This window comes from Colias croceus, chromosome 16 (genome assembly GCF_905220415.1).
Source record: "Colias croceus chromosome 16, ilColCroc2.1".
NCBI lineage: Eukaryota > Metazoa > Arthropoda > Insecta > Lepidoptera > Pieridae > Colias > Colias croceus.
The window spans coordinates 4651106-4670636 of record NC_059552.1 but is presented as its reverse complement, the minus strand read 5'-3'; the positions used below and the strand labels follow the sequence as shown (position 1 = coordinate 4670636).

General features: G+C 32.2%; 1 protein-coding gene across 4 annotated transcripts in view; it reads left to right on the top strand.

Annotated features, from left to right (window-relative positions):
• Positions 1 to 19531, top strand: part of LOC123698540 (furin-like protease 1) — a 160956-nt gene that overhangs the window by 49133 nt on the left and 92292 nt on the right. The gene's annotated exons all lie outside the window — the stretch shown is intronic.

The following is a 19531-nucleotide window of genomic DNA, read 5'->3' as shown; positions in this document are numbered from 1 at the left end:
GAATGGAATCCCGAGAGTGCGTGTCGCGCCGCGATTCCGAGGCGCTCATTACAGCCAAAGAAAATTCTTACCTATTAAAAGACATTTTGAAGTTGATTCTTGTTAGATTTTCATGGCGGTGAAATAATGAATATTGTGAGATTTATTGTATAGAATAATGTTGTATAGAATTATGATTGTAATTTGTAAACATATTTTTTAATCAATATTTCTGCTTATATTCTGCAGCAATATTTCTGCTTAACGTTAATTTTCTATTTCATTGTTTTCGGTTGAATTCAAACTGATTAAAGAATGAAATGTCAAAGTTGACACATTAAAATAGTCATATGTAACATGACCTAATTATATATACACGCAGTTGAGCTAATGCCAACTGTGAAAATCTGCTTAATTTAACATTACTTCTAAACTGACTGTGTAACTTATAATATATTTTGATAACGATTCTAAAACATTGCAAGTCCATTAAGATGTCTATTGAGTTTTGAATGACAAATAAGTTCATCACGACCACAGATAAAACAATACTGATAGACCACGTTCATAGACCATTGTATTATAAAAAGATTTGGTCTTCTTTTTAATGATATACGTAATAAAATTTGGATTCTTGAATAAATAATTCAACTTTAAAAGTTATTTCTTTGCGGAACCATTACATTACATAACACTTGCATTATCTTACAGATGTGGTTAATGATTATTCTTTGATTATTATTAAAGACTTCATTGTTAACGAAAAACATGTTTGATTAACTAATTTATAGCACCATTGTATTGAAATGTTTACGTTTCCCACATTAATATACCGATAATGGAGATTTTGAATAAACCGAAGTTAAATACATGGTTATTTAGCAAATGTATAAACAGCGTTACAATAGGTAAGTACAAAAAAACGACAAAACATTTAATCGAAATATTAAGCCATTTTTAACTCTATTGATGTTGTTGACCAATCATGGAAATAGGCCTTCGTTGATTATTATTACGGCAAATAATGCGAAACAAAGGATATAACTCAAAACTTTATCGTTTTTCCCCTCCTCATCTAAAATATTTTAATATTCCAACTTCATTTTACAAGATATACAAAGTTTTAGTGGTTGTATTGGAATCGGGATAAACTTTTATTGGATAGCATCCGCTATTGGCAGGAATATTTCGATGCAAACCAATAATCTGGCTATTGGCAAAGTTTTATTGTTTAGGCGAAATTATGCGATGAATAATTTCGTGCAGTATTGTTTAATATCACTGCAGAGACTGCTTTGTTGTCAAGTGCTAGTGAATTTCTGCCAATTTGTACGAGTGGGTATCTTCTAATTTCAATTTTAGAATACTACAAACCGAAGTTTACTTTTACAAAATTCACAATACCAACACAATACAAACTGCAGAACTAATAATATTTTTAAGGAATACGTGAGACTTCTAATTAAAAAGTATTAATTAAAATAATTATTTGTTTTCTTACATAAGCAGAAATATCGGTAAATTAACCGGCCATATTTTGCATAGTAAATCGATTGCATTGGGTGCAGGTACCAGGCTCGCATAGGTCGGAGGGGGTCAGCGTGACATCGCATCGAGATTGTAATCGGGCCATTCACGTTTATGCGGAGCACGCTTCCATCTCGCGCCTGGACACAATGGACTGAATTCTAGGGCTGCTGCCGTTGTACATTATTAGATGCCGACTTATTGTAGAATTATATATTTTATGAATGCAATCAATTGTAAAATGTAAAAATGAAAATTGTAAAAAAATGTACTAAGTGGAAGGAAAACCGTAAAAAAGAAAATATTCAATGATAATTTTAACACAAACATATAACACGAAATCTGGTGTCTGTGCTCACTTTATTTAAAAAGAAAATATAGAAACAAAACGAAGCAATAGTAACCGCACAAATCACAATACGTTTACATATATTTCCAATAAAATACGTTCTTTCTTACTTAATGTCATACTCTTCGTCCATTAAGTAGTAGGTCAATGGTTTTCTTTAAACTTTATCGGAATTCTTTCAAAACTAATGTTCCTTCAGTGCAGTTTATTCTTGCTTTGTGTTGAAGCTGAAAAAGATTTTTCTCGAATAATAGTCAATTTACTCGATAGTACATTGTTTTTCTTCCTTATCTTTTATATTTCAAGCCTGTAAGTAGATAGCCTAACTAACCACTTTCTATATTTAAGTACTTACCTTATAATAAAGCGAAACAACATTAAAAATAGGATTTGATATAAATCTATATATTAATTAAACTGTTTGTGTGTTACGTAAATGAATATAATATTATAGTTATTCAAAATTTCTCAGATTATAGTACAGTTATGTCCATCCATCACACCTCCTTTTTAAATAACAATAACAGTGAATCAAAAAGGATTTTATCTGTTATCTGCGACTAGTTGTACGTGCTCTTAGAGCGATATCGAAACGTTTTCAAACCCCGTATTTACATTAAAAGTTTGTGGAGCATTTGGTTGTACTCGAAAACTGCAAATATAACGTAAATCCGAAAGACCAGTTCGATCGCCAGATGGATAAATAAACTAGTATAAATATTGGTCATTCTTGTTATTTTTATAAAAATTTCAGTGGAAATCTAGACATGCATAAATGCTTGCGTGCCACTTTTTATTCAGTTTGATTCATGTCACATGTTAGGTATATCAAGTTGCCCCTTGTGCATTGTAAGGGTACTGGTACCTACTTATTTTGTGGTATTAGATTCAGCACCTTGATGTTCTTTAGTGTATAGTCTTCGTCAAGAATAACATGTTGCGTCATACTGAAAATGCAGATACACGTGTACGATTCCTGTAACGTATACATTTTCCTGCCATGTTTGTGGTATTAAAATATATTGAATGCTTGTATTCGTATTGCTTTCCAAAGAAATACTAAACCATTAATTGGCCCATGTTGCATGGTAGCAAATGGACTTCCAGTGAAAAATGTACCAATTATTTTAACAGCACACGTGTTTGCGAGCAGTATATTTGACCTGAAGTTTTTGACTAGATTAATTGTGGTTCAGATTCGGAAAATAAACCTGCTAACTGCTAACTGGGAATCAAATAACTAGATTAATTAACTTAAACCCATGCTAACAACTCTGACCAAGCGAATAAATAGTTAATGGATTTTCAGGTAATTTTTATAGATTAAAAGCGACGAAAGCGTTATGATTTTTCAATTAATATGTTAATCTATTTCATTCACTCTGAACCTGTGTGACTCGATAAAATAATTGATTGCTTTAACATACATTTTGGTTGCACGTCAAAAACATTTGTACGCATTTCCAATCATTCTGTTTGAGTGCGGTTGACTTCAAAATTTATCTGATATATTTGCAATTAGACCTATTAAATTTTGACCCTGATAAAGTGACGTCGATCAATGTGATCGTGACCTGTATCTTAGTCAAGTCCTTTTCAAGTTCTATAACATAAGGAAGAAAAATCAATGCAGTCATCCGTTTAAACATTAATAAAAAGAGAAAGAGATATGTACTGAATTCCTTTACAGATCTAAGTGTTTGAGAAACACGTGATAATAGTAAAATCTCTAAACGTTTCGTGTCAGACGATTATTGCCGTTCTAAAAAGCACGAGCTTTTCGTTTTTTCTTACGGCCGCGGCGCTGTTGCTCTAGAAAATTGTCGATGTTAAAATTAAACAACTGGTTAGTACTATTGTTATTCTCTTTAAAATTGTCTAGACTATTATGATACCTATAGCTAGATAATATAATGAACTAAAATTTTTGAACTTTTATTTCATAAATGCTATTATGATTTTTTAATCAAATTACACCATGCAAATATTTGCATGGTGGAATTTTGTTTGAGAAACACGTGATAATAGTAAAATCTCTAAACGTTTCGTGTCAGACGATTATTGCCGTTCTAAAAAGCACGAGCTTTTCGTTTTTTCTTACGGCGCTGTTGCTCTAGAAAATTGTCGATGTTAAAATTAAACAACTGGTTAGTACTATTGTTATTCTCTTTAAAATTGTCTAGACTATTATGATACCTATAGCTAGATAATATAATGAACTAAAATTTTTGAACTTTAATTTTATAAATGCTATTATGATTTTTTAATCAAATTACACCATGCAAATAGTTGTTTTTTAAAATATTAACTTCATTATCGTAATATATTTTTCCGTCATACGTGTGGCACGCGAAGCCAGTTACATGGTGTTTCATAGAGCGAGTCCTATACGATTAACTTGTAAACCCGGCTTTTACGCACTCCAGTTAAAACATAGTGCCATGTTGTATTCGCTGAAAAGTTGCAGTGAGTATTCCAGGATATTGTTATTGGGATTCGCATATTATGTTGAATATTGTGAGATAAGATTCAAACTGGAAAATCCCATCTCGCAGTCTCAATTATTTGATATAAATAATTTCCCCATAACCAGAATTCACAGTTCATAAAATAATGTGCTAAGGTTTCCTTTCAGTAAAAGCTACATGCTGAACATATATTCTATTTTTGCTGTGTAAAGCTTCAAAGTTGAAATATAGCCAAGCGATAAATCTCACTTGCTTGAGCAAATCGTTCTATATCCCGGATATCGATGTATTGCTGGTTTATACGCTAAGTTCGTTCTTCGATCCTATCAACTAATATTGAAATATTGAGGATGCAGGATACGATTTTATTTTGTCTTGTTACCTGCAGAGTTGCGATATGAAGTGAAACGTGTAGTGCCGTAGTGGATATGCAAATATAGAGTAATATATATTTATAGGCATTGTTGGTAAAGTATCTTGTGAGTTCTCTCATCGGCTTGATAGAAGCGTGTATTGGGAGTGTGAGAATGAGGGAAATATATCTGTGTCACACTTATGCACGCCATCTCCCGCGCAGTTGGCTAGTCTTCGTGACTGAAATTCGGCCAGATGGCCATACAAGATATCAGTGACAGTTTAATTGATTTTACATCTAATATGAATTAAGAGAACAAAACAATTGCTGTTTAAAAAACACAATATCTAGAAAAAAATATAGTTACCTATGTTCATCTTGATAATATTATAAAGCTGAAGAGTTTGTTTCCTTGTTTGCTTGAACGCGTTTAATAAAAAAAATAGTCCGATTTTAAAAGTTCTTTTCACCGCTTATAGGCAGATAGCCCGTTTATTGATGAAGGTTATAAGCCTATATATTATCACGCTAAGAGCAAAAGGGTCGGAGCAATAGGGGTAAAACCGGGGTCCTCAGCTAGTATTTTAATAAATAGAAAGCAAGCTTTAACCATTGCGTTCAATTTGTTATATTTTCAATACTTTATGCTAATTACAACGGGTTCATTAAACTAAACTGAAAACTATAGTTTCCATATAATATTTTGGAGCTTGTCACGTTCCATAAAGTCATGATATTGTGCACTTGACAGTTCCGGAGAGGACCTCGGGCGAGGAAACTTTTCGGCGATCTCACTGGCTCCTCAGTTAATTCATTACTCCAATTAGTACGCCGAAACACGCGCATTTAATATTTCAGAAAGATTAAACAAACAGACAGCTTGCTTTTAATGTCTAAAGAAAAAGTTAAAGCTGTAGTAAGTAAGGAATTCAGGCTTTGATATTTTTAGTAATTCATCGCTCGAGCTCTTGAATTTTTGAGTTGGTATTCAAAATAAGTTTATTTTACACTAATTACTAATTTTAGGAGGTAAACTTTGTTAAATTTTTGTAGTTGTTATTATTCAGTAGTGTACTTCGTATTGTTGTATGGGTATTTAAATGTGTTTTTTGAAGTAATTTGTAGTTTGAATTCTGTGAAGTGTAAGCCGCCTACTTTATTGCTGAAAAAAAATTCCTTATTTTATGTTTTTGGTCCACGAATTTTAGTATTAATTTACTACTTTCTGTTACTTTTAATTACATCGTAAAAGTATTTTTATGAAAAACATTTAAAATAGTAAACTCTTTCGTTTCCTCAGCCTTTAAAAATTGTTACGAAAACAGATAGTTACGTGGGACAATGGAATTTATAGTCCATGGAAAAATAAATGCAAATCAACTAATTAGTTCAAAGTATTTAAGCAATTTATTTAAATTAATTACTAGCGGTCAATAACCTGATTAGTATGTAGATATTATTTTTGTGTTTCCAGTTTCCTGCCACTCATCACTATTATTCCGATTATGTTGATTTTATTGATAAACGAGAGCGTTTGCATATTAAGTCCAGTTTGCAAAACTTAATTAATATTTTTGTTGTTCATCATAACTATAATACCTTTTTTTTTTATAGTGGGGAAATCTTCCAAAGATACCCACGGCCCCCGGGGAAGGAACCGTGGGTTATGTCGGATTCTTACCGACTAAAACCCCACTGTGTTCCGTTGAGCCGCTTTAATGAGGGGCCCGCGGGTATTTGTTAGAATTCTTCCGCAACCCCCTCGGCGGCAGCCTATCTCCAGGCCAGGCGCAAGCCAAGAACAGGAAAGGTGGTTTGCCTGCTCTTCCCTCCCGTTGGCGGCATGAGCGGAACACGTCTCAAGTCGCCTCACCGCACCGGACGATGGATTACATTCCCCGTTCCACCGCCCGGCATAACTATAATACCTATTACATTATCACTACATAGTATAAAACAAAGTCGCTTTCTCTGTCCCTATGTCCCTTTGTATGCTTAAATCCTTAAAACTACGCAACCGATTTTGATGTGGTTTTTTAATAGATCTTGTGTTTCAAGAGGAAGGTTTTAGTATATAATTTATTAGGTTTTAGACAAAGCGGACGAAGCCGCGGGCGGTAAGCTAGTGATATAATAATATGAACTCTGTATTGAAAACGATATTTATTCCGTCGCTGGAGTTCAAGAGTATAGAATAGAAGTGAGAGTTATATTGTTAGAATAAAGATTTTTATTAAGATACGAGAGTGGCTTCTAATAGGTACATGTTGACAATGGATTATTTTAAAAGAATATTTGAAAACCATTACTTATTATTTAAGAATATTTTCTTGTACATAATACGTATATCAAATGAACGTAAAAAATAACAAAATGAGGGAATTGTGACCAAATTTTGTTCAGTTAAAATAAAGCGACACCGAAATTTCAAACATTTTCTTCTATTTTGAAACGGCCCATCTTTGTAATTCTGCAAATCTCATTCTTTTGGAATGTGAACGGATGCAAACATTTATATATAGATACTTCAAATAGTTTCCAACCATCGGAATGATGTGATGTGATCCAGTTATTTTGATAGGATCGAAATGGTTGTAGCTTGTTTTATTTGGCACGATTTAAGCCGAGATGCAGTTTTACATAACGGAAATGTGATCCAAGAAAAATAACATTGTTTAAAAATACACTCCCACTGAACCTGGAAATAACAGCAGTTTTATTTTCTACGTTATAATAGAGAATATTAAGTACAAATATTATTTTCCTTGTATAGAGTAATTCCGTCATAAATACTGCTTTCCTTTACGTTGTATACCTTTATATGCAAAGTTGTCGCTTTCCGCTAGAAAGCTTGCGTACTGTCATTATGTAGTATCTCTATAAACTAACGGTTATTGTCAAGGTAACCGCAGTGGGCGCTGTATTAATAGACCAGCATTTGCGGTTGAGAAATCCTTATACGTGTGTTAAAGTTTGGGGAATTTCTCGTGTTTACGGGAGTATCGTAAGTTGGATCAGTTTGACGAGTCTTGTGCGATGGCGAGGAATAGTTTCACGTAGTCTTTGAAGTATTTTATACTAAGAACGTCAAGTTACGGTTATATGTTTGGTCCAGTTATTGCGGTCACAATCACACGAATGGTTTGCGATTTCTTTGACTTTGTCAACATTTGCGTCCGTATAAGATTGATGACGCATTGCAACAAGAAATACGTCAGCTTCGTTTCCTTTTAAACTTTTAACTCGTTATTAGTCATTAAATTATCAGTTTCTAAATGTTTTTGCTACATATAAATTGAAGAACGTCTTATATATTGCTACATTTATTTTCTAAGTCTAGATTAAATAAAGATAAAGTATAGTTTGATGAATTTATCGTCGTCTGCTAGTTAAGCCGGGTCAACGACACAAAACTATCTCGCAAATTACTAGCGGTAAGTCACAATTTATTTTATCGAACGGATGCGAGGACAATATCCGGCACTTTATTATTGTCGTCTCCTGCGTTTATCTTATTAATTGCAAATTAATGATTTTCATTAATTAGGTGAATGTATTCCGCTAGTATAGGCATAGCATAGGTATAAATAAAGAAAAAATATATTGGCTATAATTTTTGAGCAATCCACTTGTATGCTAATTATTATGTAAATGAATATACGGGTCGGTGTGTAAAATATATTTTTAATTGAATTTGCACTTGACCGAAATTCCAGCCGATTTTAATTGGGGTTGAATTCTAAAGTGGAGCACGCTTGAAGAATGAAAGTTGGAAATAGCCCATGTCCGTCAGACCATTGTTGAATACAGGTCTAATATCTTACTTTTATATCGCTATTTTTTAGACCTTGAAGTCTTTGCATTGTAACAATTGTAAATATTAATATTGTCACGAGCACGACTGCGTATCTTTATTCCTCCCGTCAGGTTTACTTTTTAAATTGAAAAGTTCGCAAATCAATTTATTTCACCGTGTAAAAATTAATATTCGACAGATTTTTAATTCAATTTATTATTAAATATTTCCGACTACGTGACGACCAAGCGGCAAGGCTGCCCCTGACTTGTTTAATGAACGATACAATGCAAAAACAAAGTATAGTAAACCTTTTAAATTTTAATTAAATCTCCTGCTTCTAATGAATGCCTCATTAAAATTGTTAAAAATGTCTAATTTTGTGGATGTTTATTGTTATCTTTAAACACGCTTATTTCAATAGGTAGGTAATTAAGGTAACCGGAATTACACCTAGGTATGTAAAAACACAATGAACAAGTATAAAACACATACCTAATTATATATATATGGATGTTATCTAAATTCACTTGTCAGCAACCTGAAAGAAACTCCATCAAAATATCACGTTTGTAGGGGTATCTTCCTTGGATCTTCAATTACGCAGAATTCGTGATGGGACATTTTTTCCATTAAATATGCAAACTTTGATGGATTGTGCCCTGAGAGCCACCTAAAAGCAATTTATTGGAATTGAAATCAGTCAATATTGCTCAATGTTTCTTTGTGGTGCGTCACTTTTAATATACAATGGCTTTATTATTTTCCATGAAAAGTCATGTTTTGTTTTTATCATTTCTTTATTTCTATTAACTTTTGTTTTATAATAAAGAAGTGTTATAATAATTGATTAAATATATACCTACTACATATGTATTTTAGTTGAACATGAATGCGAAGATGTTCTCTCAGCAGATTTAGATTTTAGACTTTAAATGTGAACGCATGTAGGTAGCTATTATGTGCTTCAAATAAATCTATATTTGAGTTTTGCAGTCGATAAAAGAATCCTATATAAAATTGAAATACAAGCCATATCTTTTGTTGTTTATCATATAAAGAAACTCGCTGATAGAATTTACTTCCCAAACAATTGGGGTTATCATTCTTTTGTAGCATATCACACAAACATATCTGTATCTTTTATTTTATTCTTATACAAGCTTACCTTCGGCGAACTCAGAAGACTCAATTTGTACAACTAGCGTTTTGTTTTGTATTCCGCCTTATGATCACGGGTTTCGCGACGCAAAAGAGCATGTTAATCTAATATTTTATTTATCACTACATAGTAAAACATTGTCGCTGTCGCGTTTGTCCGTCCCTATGTATGTTTATATTTAAAATTATATACAATGGATTTTGAAGCGGTTTTTTAATAGGTAGTGTGAAATAGAGTAAGGTTTTAGTATCTATACCTATCTATAATTTGTTAAGTTTTCTAAGGATTGGGCAAAGCCGCGTACTGAAAGCTAGTTTGATAATAAATCATTGCAACCAACATTTTACATTTAAATTTAATTCAAAGCGAATTGATTATGAAATCAACTTTTTCGTTTTCATGTTAAAAGCCAAAATGAAAACTTTATTTAACATCGTGATATTTAAATAAACAGATCAAGTAAACTACAGAAGTAGTTCATAGAAACATTCCGACTGAATGATAAATCTCTGATGTTAAGATATAGCTTCCATGATTTATAATATCGATAAAGAAGAGATAGAAATTCAGATATCGTGCGAAGTTCTATACATTTGTAAAGGTCACAAATACCCTCCGATGTTTTATCGGGTAGAGAAATGTCCTTACAACCGTTATGTATGTATTACCACCTAATCTTCATTTCGCAGAAGATCGGCGCAACAAATTCCTTTTTCGCAGCCCTATTGAGTGCCGATGTAATTTATTTGGATCTGAGAGTAATTCGTTTACCCTTATCAAGGAGGCCCAAGTTTGGAATCTAATAAAAAAATAAAATATAAATCTGAAATATAGTTTTTTTTTGGCATTATGAGCGGTGAAAGCAAATAAACAGACATTAGAAAAGGGTTAAGATAATAAAGTACTTTTACTAATATCATTTGTGTTGTGTTTTATCTCTTTATTTATTGTTAAGGCAATAAGGCTTGTTTTTGCATAACCCGTGTTTTGTGTTGAAATGAAACGTCTTTCCTCTATAGAATCTGTTTTATTACTGATTGAACTTTGAAGCACACCAGTGACTCAGTCGTCAACGTTACTTGAACGTTATCTACTAATAAAAAACCGAACATTTAGTATATAATCCCCTATCCTGCTGCTCCTAGCCTGATATTATTTTAACATAAAAAATTCTGATTGTTCATTTATGCATAAATAAATTAATCTGAAATTATAATCAGCATAAATCATCGAGCATATAAAATGGACAATAGCGTTGCAACATATTTTTATAAAGGCAATTCAATTGTTGCAGTTAAAATAAAGTGTGCCCCGGTGACAATAACGAGCAATAATTACACGTGTAGCATCGCACCGGAGACCTCAATTTTAATAAATTAAACTCGCTCTAATTATTTCAATGCAACTGTTGTTTTATATAAATTGCTAACAATTCCACGCCGTCAACGCGGGCGTTTGATATGTTTATAATGTGTACAAACAAACACTGACTGTCGTATGACGCCGGCTTTTTTGCGCATTCCTCGATGCTCGATTGTTTGCTAATTGTGTTTTGAAATAGACAAATTGACTTCACGCGTATATCTCGATACAAATTCATAATATATAATTCATAATAACTTTTTTTATGTTTTTTCTTTTATCTACTTTATTCGGAAAATCAAATAAGCCACGCTTATTGGTGAAAAGAAATCGATTTTGCTATTTTTGAAAATTTTCTTTCATAATTTGTTTTTGTGGTGAGGGGGTGACTTGTGGATTTGGGATTGTTCTAGTACATTATATTTAATGGCCTTCGGTACCATGTCACCGCTGAGAAGCGTGACCAAAATACAGTCGTCTTCTAATCATGTCGCGACATCTTAAAATATATCCAAGCTTAGGCTCTAATAACCATGTTGCTTAAACATCACGTGAAAGTTCTTTTGATGGAATAAATATTGTAATAATACCAGTAATTTCAGTTATTTCTCGGCATTTTTAATGTTTATGGTAATGTGGATTTTGAAATTGGGTAATTTACATAGGTACGCATAAAAGGTATACACATTTGGAACTTCAAGATTATATAGAGTCTTAATTTCGTTTGATCATCAATAAATTAACTACTTAATTCCAAGATTACGATTTTTCCATGTTTCGCTGTAAACATAATCTGCTATAATTAAAAATATTAACATACATGTTTTATTGTTCCAGGTAAGGACAAGGCGGTTTCGAGGCTCTTAAATGTTATCTGCTGACGAGTGAAGGTATTCAATTGAATGTCACTTGCTATAGTTCCGCATGGCCTTACAAACTGGTTTAAATGAATCGTTATAGACCAAGTATCATTTAGGGCGGCTTTCCGGCCAGTAATGCCACTTGAAATGTAGCAATAATGATATTTAAAACGAGGTTTAAATAGATCGAATATGCAGTGAGTTTTATATGAAGCATGGATGCCGGATGAGCAGATTGTGCGAATAAATATAAACTAGTGTCTTCATACACATTTAACCCATTGAGCCCCGAGCGGCCCGATTTGGCCACGACACAATAGATTTTCTATCGTGTCTGTGATTCCGGGGCCTGAGTTAAATCATATTTACGAATTATTGGTAAAGTTTTCGTCGACTTGTAATATAATCAGAATACTACATGTATTATAATCAGAATTTTCACTAGATATTGATCATTGAACTTTTTAGAAATTGTTCTCTGAAAGGATAGTAAATAAATCTAAACAAAGCTATTCCATTCCATTATCACTGCAACTGTTTTATGAATTTCCTGGTAAGGAGAACCTTCCAGGCATTGTACTTCAACTACTAATATAATATAAATTATCCAACCAAGTTTACCCTTCATTGATCGGGTATTTGAATAACTCAAATTCCAGGTAGGAACTGCGTAAATAATGAAACATTATTCCAGAAAATTCTTTTGTTCTAAATAGATTTTGTAAATGAATTACGCCCACAAGGTGTTAACCTTTACATCCATTACTGCGAACCATTGCGGCCTTTATAATTGCTTTTAAAGCTGAGGCTGTTATGACATTTGATAACAATAAATTAATTATTATTCAACTAAGAGCAATTAACCTATAGAGTTCTTATATTAAGACAGAACAAAATACATATTTTCTAATCTACTTACTCTTAGTCAATAACAGCATAAGCCAGATTGAGATAGCGATAGAGTATCTGCACTGTCTTCAAACGTAGCGCGCCGGCAGTCAGTTTGTTTTCCAACCAGCTGGTGGGCTCAGTGCGTCAAGTGTTTTTAACGAAATATTTAGAAAATATAAAGTGTACAGTGTTTCTTTTTATTTGTCAGTGTGCTAAAATAACTATTGTATGTTTAGCAACCGGCTATCACTAGTCGAATGGGAGTTTTGGATAAAAACAATGTAAAAATATCTTTCCATCGGTAAGTGATTTTCAGCAAATTGATAAATATTTATGTTTTAAACCTATTTGAAGGTTTTATCAAGCACTTTTTTGTAATTTTATGTTGTAACTGTAACATTTACCCACTTTATGGGGTTGTGGAATATAAAATAATGAAATAATTTTTAAAAAACGTCACAATAATATCACGTTTGGCATTTTGTTTACCACCGTAGTGTTGTAACACATCTCGCGTATATTATCGATTTATGACAAAAAATCTATTTCATATTAACGTTGATTTATTTATTTTGTTTCATAAATCAGATTTATATGTAGTTGTTGTTGCAAATAATAGATGTAAATTTTTTACCGCAGGAAAATAAAACATACCACGTGGTTGTTTTATTTGCACTATGTGTTTTAGTTTTCGTTTGTTGTTTATTAATTTCTCTTTCAGATTATTAATAAATTCATTTTGTTTTAGATTTCCAGAGCTAAATAAAAAATGGGTATACAACGTGAGACATGAGTTGATTGGACGCCGCCACAATTTGCAATATTGTGTTCACTGCATTTCGAGCCTACGTGTTATCAAGATGGATACTCTAGAAGAATTGTGCAATCTTACGCTTACGTTTTTTTTTTGTTCCTGTAGATAATAAATACATTTGATTAAAGAGAGTGAATTTTTATTTTGAAATTTTTTACACATAAGTTACCTACTTTAAATGTGTAACTATGTGAAAATTAAACGGTTGATTAAATGACAGTTCTCATAGATGAGAAACTACTATTGAAATACATACTTAATATACATGCGTTTTCAAAGAAAAACCCGCATAGTTCCCATTCCTGTTGGATTTACGGGATCAACAGTAATTTTTCCAAATTTCATTGTAATCGGTTTAGTAGTATTCGCGTGAAAGAGTAACAAACATCCATCCTCACAAACTTTCGATTTATTAGTAGGATGTTAGGAAAATGTTTTCATTAAGACTGTCCTTTTATTAACTTGTTAAAATGCTGCATGATTCCTTCATGCTGACTGTGCCTTTCTCCTCACTCCTTTAACTTTATCATCATTTCCTTCTTTATTTTAAATTACATATCAAGTCTTAAAATTTCTTTTATAATGTACTAACTTTCCGCCCGCGTTTTTAAAGAAAATCCTGCACAGTTCCCGTTCACGTGGGATTTCCGGGATAAAACCTAACCTATGTGTGTATGTACAAAATTTCATTGTAATCGGTTCCGCAGTGAAAGAGTAACATCCCTTCTCACATAATTTCGCATTTATTATATACGTAGGATTAAACAAATAATGTATTCAACTGAAATTAATTATAAGTTTTGTTTTTTTATTATTTATTATTTCACGAAACCGTAAATGCAAAATACATTCACGATTTTATCGATTGAAGCACATCCCATCACTATCACCTTCTATCTATCTAAATACGTACCTATAGTAAAAATGGTGCCATGACTATGTTGAAACGTAGCTTGTTGTCTATAGCTGTCTCATTCTTTCATACGACGTTTTCTTTAGATAGAGAGAAACAAATATATGTAAATTGTATACGCTCGATACAAGTACTCTATAGGTTAATTGCTCTTAGTTATTCAAATATTAAATCTTGTCAGACGAAAATCGGAAGTAGGTACTATTTTGAAAGTAAACACCTTACCTATTTTTTATTCTGGTTCAATAAATGATTTATATTTTTTTTATTATCGATAAATATTGAATAATCTCATCTAGACAAAAATGGAATTGAAAAACTAAACTGAAAACGTAATAATTATAATATGTTGGAGAATTAAACTTTTGCAGAACACGTACAGAACAATGTAACGATAAAAAATTTTGAACGAGCTAGCATTTATTCATTTAATTAAAACAATTTGGCACTGGCGACTCCAAGTATTGCATTAGAAACGTTAGTTGCACTCGGCGAGATATAACCTAACAGAATTGCAATAAAGCGCCTGAGCCACGCAGCTCGCAAACTTTCTTTATGCAATATTATACATTATTTATTCAGGGCGCACTGTTCACTTTACTAGGTAATATTTTCCGTATTTATGCAAACGGTTTACGTTTCCTTGAGACATAATGTCTGTTACAATGAGCGGGTACGTTTTATTTCGCCAAAATATAAATATGCTGATTTTATTCTTTCGAGATAAAATGGAGGAGACGCAGTAAACTCCACTGGGCTTGTATTCTTTAATAAGCTAAGAAGCTATGGGTCATAAAACGATGAATCTTATTAAAAGTAGTTATGTTTCTTTTTATAAAACTACTAAAATAATATCGATTTAGCTTTATCAACTTGCAAAGTTTTATATTTACAGCTTCATTTTGTTGGAATTCGGTCTCAACTCTTAATATACCTATACTAGTTATCGAAGCCAGATAACAAGCTTACGTATGCGACTCTGTTCCACAAAATAGGCTCAAGTCTAATGTAGTCAAATAGAGCACGATTTAGTCGATTAGCAATTATGTTCAGAAAATGGGTTGATGTGTTATCTCCATTTATCACATGGCTGATACATACCCTGTTTCACGATAATAGAACATGATTTGCGAAACATTTTCTAAGAATAAACGGTAGCTAAAACAACCCCAGCCGGATCGAGGAAGCGATCAACTCTGGAAGTTTAAAAATATTTGGAGTGTTTTATTTTTAGTGCGATATCTTGAAGATTATCGGGAAGCTGGTGTCGTTAAGCTCTCGGCGATGTTGAGTGCTCTCGAGCGCGTCTTAGCGCGTCTCGGCACTGACAGCGACGGAACAATAACGGATTTTCTTTTACACCCGAAGGTCATTCGTCGAGTGCCTTGTAGTTTGCTGTTAAATATTTAATCGGTTAAACGGTGTTGGCTTCGGTTCTCATTGTAACGTAATTGGAATTGTGGGAGGCGATGGCTTTGTAGCGTTAGAGCTTTGTTGGTTCGGGGAGTAATTTTGCACGCTTGAATTTATATATAATTTATTTTATTTATATTGTTGTTATCGGTTATTACAGAGAAACAGTTTTTCTATACGTTCTAGTTATACATATTTCACATTGTAATATCTAGAATCCATTTTCTTATTTTTCTTACATACAATGCTTCCTTGAGATAATGGAACAATCGAATGTGACTGTTAGCGTTTACTCTTTTCGTATTTTAATAAGAGATCAGTGTTGATATATTGAAATACAAAAGTTTAAAAGTACTACATGTGCTGTTTGCTAGTGCAGATTAAATTTGCTCCTGTATGGGAACTTGCTTCTTTTGTTAAAAATGCTGCGACACATTTGACAAATAAGGAGCTTTTCACAATGCAACAGTCATTCATGATAACAAAAAGGGATTTCAATTATTAAGAAAGGAAGCAAGTTAATGAATTATTAAAAAAAAAAAAAAACATTATAAACATTGTTAATTTTGTGTAGAAATTTTGTTCTCAATTTTACGTATTTCGATCGATAAACTACGTTCTATTATTTTCGCTCTATTGCAGACGACAAGAATTCTAAGAACTACATTAATTGTGGTGAACAGAACACATTCGTAGAAATGAACGCATGAACCAATGTAATATCGAGTAATTGATGGAGATGTATTAGTTATTTTTTAAGACGAATTTCCAATAATTCCTTATATTTCCCATATGAAAGGAAGTTTTATGAATAAACTTCTAGGGAAGGAATGTAGCCTACATGCTGTTGAATGGTTATAAAACCGGTAAAAAGATATCATAAATTAAAATGCATTCTTAAATGCAATATAGCAGAGTATTATACATTTACAAAAGTTAGTCATTTAGTTCTTCGTTTCCCCGTGACCACGGTCGGTGTAAGAGGTTCGAAACGTTGGGTTTTAATGACGCGTTATAAATGCATCAAAATAGGTAGTTATAACTGGTGACAGAAATTTACATCAACCTACACAACATTTTGTCCTTGAAAATTCAGCTCTGTAATCATCAAATACACTAATTATTTCCCCGAACTCTATCTCACCCGTCACTGAATCATTACTGCTAATTGACCTTTTATCCCAATTACACTGCTTTGTACTAGACTTCATATAGGAGAATGGGATCCTGTGAGCTTTAGATAAGGATTCCTCCAGTGAATCGTATTTCCTTATAACTTTTTGTCTTTATCGCTCGAAGAAGTAATTACGATTGACAACCTTTATTGTTTGAGGGGATTTGATGAGAAGTACTTTAATATTAGATTGTAATGAAACATCATGTTTAATATGGGTGTTCGGTGTATTTAGATATTCATTAACTAACTAAAGAAACTTTTAATAATCGAAATAAAAAGGATTTATCACATGGATGGAGTCTTCATGCAAATACGCTACTTAACTGTAAATTTTGCGGTATTTGGCCTAAACATAATATAATAGTATGGATGTTTGAGATATACATTATACAGTCAAAATGAACATTAGAGCAATCTTTGATTTCACCATAGTTGCTCTAGTGGTTAAAGACTGTTAAAGACTGATAAACATATTCCCTTAGTGAAATACATGGTCATAAATTAAAAGATTATACTTATAATATCAATGAAACCAAGCCGGTAATATTATTCAAGTAAATTAGTTAGCGTGGAAGCGGCGACGGCGGTTAAAGATTAATTGATAGATATTCATCATAGTCGGGTATTTGATCTGTAGTAGTAGTAAGTTTGTATTTATTCAGATAATGATAAAACATTAATTAATAATTTATTTTTGTATTCGGTTCTTCTTCAAATATTTACTTGACTAATTTGGAGCATAAGCGAAATAAAATAGTAAAAACGAAGCTTACATGAATCAAAAATAATTTATCCAGAATACAGATATTTTTACGATTCAATACATGAGGTTCCTATATGTATAACACCTAAGGGAGATATTATTTCTATAATGAGTCGAATTTAAATGAAAAATATTCTAAAGAAAAGCTTTTCACTGAAGTCATACGAACAACCAATGTATGTACCCATAACAATGTGTGAAGCGTTTGAACAAATTGATATAAATGAAACATGAGCCATCAAGTAATAAGCGAAATTGATGACAATTAGACGCTTTTGAGTCAGGTGCGGTCATCGGTCGACTAATTGATGGATTAAATTAAATATTGCCATTGGTTACCAATTATTTGGGCCTCCATTATTGATGAGCACACGTTATAATTGGTAAAAACGTAGTACTTTTGCTAATTGCTTGAGGGCTTGTATTCACATCCTGGTTTCTCTGGACTGGTTTCTAGAAACAATTATTTTTACATGTGAATGAGAATCCAATGTAAAGGCTAATAAAGGTTGTTTTTTGAATATTGTTTTTTGTAGTTATTTTACTATAATCTGCGAAAATATTTGCAAAAGTCGTCCTACACACTTGTGGGTTGGCGTATTCGTGCGAATGTGGGTAAAAATATTTAATTGTAACGTTCTATATTAAGGACATTCTATAAAAAGAATTCGATAAGATCTCAGCTATTGATAGACACGAATTTACTGAAAATAAGCAACGAAAATACCTACCCACGTCACGTATCATTTTGTATATTGAACCTACATATTGTAAGTATAAAAATCAAAACAGTTAAAATGGAATTTCTATTACTTAATTCTTTGAAAGTGTTATTATGGGCTGTACTAATATGATTTCATTTTATATTCAATCCATTCAATTTACTGAAGTCACTTAGAGGTTAGAAAATATGTTATAGGTACATCGATTTATAAAATTAGTGTCTCAGTAATAAGATATACGATTGATCACGCTTAAGTATACCTATTAGAAGGCACTAGAACTTAGAATCACAGATTAGTTAGAAGAATTAGTTATTCTAGAAGACTAGATTTATGAAAATATTTACCTGTTAAAGAAGATTTGCAACGATCGGAAGTTTTCAAAGTCCTCATACTTTATAACTTGATTAATAGTTATTAATCAAGATCAAGTCTCCATACATGGGGTTACTTAACACGTAAAAGGAACTTGAAAAGTTCGGCTTATTTCTTGTTTATTAGGGGCCTTGTTTGTTATTTTTTATGTCACTTGTTTTAAGGGTCCTCTGGTAGATAAAATTATTTATTTATCACTCTCGTAACGGGTGAAGGTTTTATGTATAATGTTTTCATTATTTTAACCGTTTCTTGGAAATTTGTTGTTTATTGAGATTAATGACAAAGAAGGTAACATCCAGTTTTGTTATCCTTTTTAATAAAATATGTGTATTATGTTTGTTTACTCAAATCAGTTAGAAAAGCTTTACGAGGTTTATCGGATGAACTCGAAGCTACATAGTTGTTTGATGAATGGCAATTTTTTCGAGATTAAATTGAACTAGATCAATTTATCACTTTCAAAAATCCCTATGTATCAGTTTTTATGGAAATTGATGAAAGCGATTTAGATATTCCGATGAGAGAGGGCAACCGTATAGATGAATAGGTAAATATTAACCGTAAAATGCTATTTCTATTAAAGATAGTTGTAAATTTGTTGT